Source organism: Sander lucioperca, chromosome 23, assembly GCF_008315115.2.
Source record: "Sander lucioperca isolate FBNREF2018 chromosome 23, SLUC_FBN_1.2, whole genome shotgun sequence".
Classification (NCBI taxonomy): domain Eukaryota; kingdom Metazoa; phylum Chordata; class Actinopteri; order Perciformes; family Percidae; genus Sander; species Sander lucioperca.
In genome coordinates, this window is record NC_050195.1 from 5,230,835 (window position 1) to 5,233,334 (window position 2,500).

The 2,500-nt window shown below is 44.7% G+C and overlaps 1 protein-coding gene and 1 long non-coding RNA gene across 2 annotated transcripts in view; both read left to right on the forward strand.

Annotated features, from left to right (window-relative positions):
• The window catches only part of LOC116057839 (protein NLRC3-like), a 556,293-nt gene that overhangs the window by 488,797 nt on the left and 64,996 nt on the right, over nt 1-2,500 (forward strand). The window lies entirely within an intron of this gene.
• LOC118494365 overlaps nt 1-2,500 on the forward strand; it is an 11,643-nt gene that overhangs the window by 8,857 nt on the left and 286 nt on the right. Inside the window, exon 3 of the long non-coding RNA XR_004896493.1 lies at nt 2,380-2,500. This exon is cut by the window's right edge and continues 286 nt beyond it. This is a non-coding gene — a long non-coding RNA (uncharacterized LOC118494365). The remainder of the gene's footprint in view (nt 1-2,379) is intronic.

A 2,500-nucleotide genomic window follows, 5' to 3' on the forward strand; every position in this document is an offset into this window, starting at 1 on the left:
CACACACATACATACATACACACACACACACACACATGTACTGTATCTGAAGTCTCTTTATATAGACCTTAGTGGTCCCCTAATACTGTATCTGAAGTCTCTTTATATAGACCTTAGTGGTCCCCTAATACTGTATCTGAAGTCTCTTTCCCTAAATTCAGCCTTGGTGCAGAATTACAGCCACTAGAGCCAGTCCCACAATGATCTTTCCTTAGGATGTGCCATTTCTGTGTCTGTAGCTTTAAATGCTATTGAGGAGGAGGAGGGGGGGGGGGGGGGGGGAACAAGGTGGAGGGTTTGAAAGCCATGATGTCTCTCTCTTTCTCATGGGTGGGCCAAATTCTCTGGGCGGGCAAATCAGAGAAAGGGGAGGTAACCTTTCCCCTTATGATGTCATAAAGGGAAGAGTCCAGATTGGCCCATCTGAGCTTTCATTTTCTCAAAGGCAGAGCAGGATACCCAGGGCTCGGTTTACACCTATCACCATTTCTACCCACTGGGGGACCATAGGCAGGCTGGGGGAACTCATATTAATGTTAAAAAACCTCATAAAGTGACATTGTCACGCCATGGGACCTTTAAGTAACGCAGTTACAAGTGACGAGTTACCATCCTGCTCGGCGGCCCTCTCCCCATCAAGTCCTCCCGTAGCCACCCCCTCACACCAGCAAGGCAAGTAGACTAACAGTTAGGCCAACGTTAACGTTAGTGTCTGGCTGTCTGTATGCAGGGGGAACCCGTTTTTTTTGGCTTATTTTAATGGGCCCATCCAGTTTTCTGGAGGCCCACCTACAATCAAAATCCTGGCTCCGCTAGTGCTCTAAATACTAATGAATGGGGTGTTTCCACTGCTTTCACCTGAAGACTGAAATCTATTGTGTTTTGAGTGTGTGGTTAACAGGAAAAACTAAAACATGACGCGTTCCAAAGAGAAATCTGGATGTTTTATTGATTGTTCATAACAACAGGAACACACACCGGATACAAACAGCTGATTTACTTCCTGCCTCATCATGTCCTTTCAGAATAAAAGTGCTTTAAACATCTTTTATAAAACATTTAAACAGAAACAGGTTCAGTCTTATTTAAAAAGATCTCAACATCTCCTACAAACTATAAATACATTCATTTAACAATAAAATACATTTCTGTACAGATTCATTTAAAATTTTAAATAACAAAACTGACTTTTGATCTTTTTTTAATATATAGCTCTATAAAACAAAATCCATAAAAATCTTTACATTACGCTGTGAGTGTGCGTGTGTCTGTGTGTGTCTGTGTGTGTCTGTGTGTGTGTGTGTGTGTGTCTGTGTGTGTATGTGAGTCTGTGTCTGTCTGTCTATGTGTGTGTGTGTGTGTGTGTGTGTGTGTGTGTCTGTCTGTGTGTGCGTGTGTGTGTGTGTGTCTGTGTGTGTATGAGTCTGTGTCTGTGTGTGTCTGTCTATGTGTGTGTGTGTGTGTGTGTGTGTGTGTGTGTCTGTCTGTGTGTGTGTGTGTGTGTGTGTGAGTCTTTGTGTGTGTTAATGTGTGTTTGTGTGTCTGTGTGTGTGTGTGTGTGTCTGCCTGTGTGTGCGTGTCTGTGTCTGTGTGTGTGTGTGTGTGTGTGTGTGTGTGTGTGTGTGTGTGTGTGTGTGTGTGTGTGTGTGTGCGTGAGTCTGTGTGTGTATATGTCTGTCTGTGTGTGGGTGTGTGTGTGTGTGTGTGTCTGTGTCTGTGTCTCTGTGTGTGTGTGTGTGTGTGTGTGTGTGTGTGTGTGTGTCTGTGTGTGTGTGTCTGTGTGTGTGTGTGTGTGTGTGCGTGAGTCTGTGTGTGTGTGTGTGTGTGTGTGTGTGTCTGTGTCTGTGTCTCTGTGTGTGTGTGTGTGTGTGTGTGTGTGTGTGCGTGTGTGTGTGTGTGTCTGTGTGTGTGTGTGTCTGTGTGTGTGTGTGTGTGTGTGCGTGAGTCTGTGTGTGTATATGTCTGTCTGTGTGTGCGTGTCTGTCTGTTTGTGTGTGCGTGTGTGTGTGTGTGTCTGTGTGTGTGTGTGTGTGTGTGTGTGTGTGTGTGTGTGCGCGTGAGTCTGTGTGTGTGTGTGTGTGTGTGTGTGTGTGTGTGTGTGTGTGCGTGAGTCTGTGTGTGTGTGTGTGTGTGTGTGTGTGTGTGTGTGTGTGTGTGCGTGAGTCTGTGTGTGTGTGTGTGTGTGTGTGTGTGTGTGTGTGCGCGTGAGTCTGTGTGTGTGTGTGTGTGTGTGTGTGTGTGTGTGTGTGTGTGTGTGTGCGTGAGTCTGTGTGTGTGTGTGTGTGTGTGTGTGTGTGTGTGTGTGTGTGTGTGTGTGCGTGAGTCTGTGTGTGTGTGTGTGTGTGTGTGTGTGTGTGTGTGCGCGTGTGTGTGTGTTAGTAATATTATTATTATTATTATTATTATTATTATATGTAAGAATCGTTGTAATCTACAGCAGATAAAGAGTATTTCAGTGATATCTGGAATAAAAACTATTATAATAATGATTGGTTGAAAA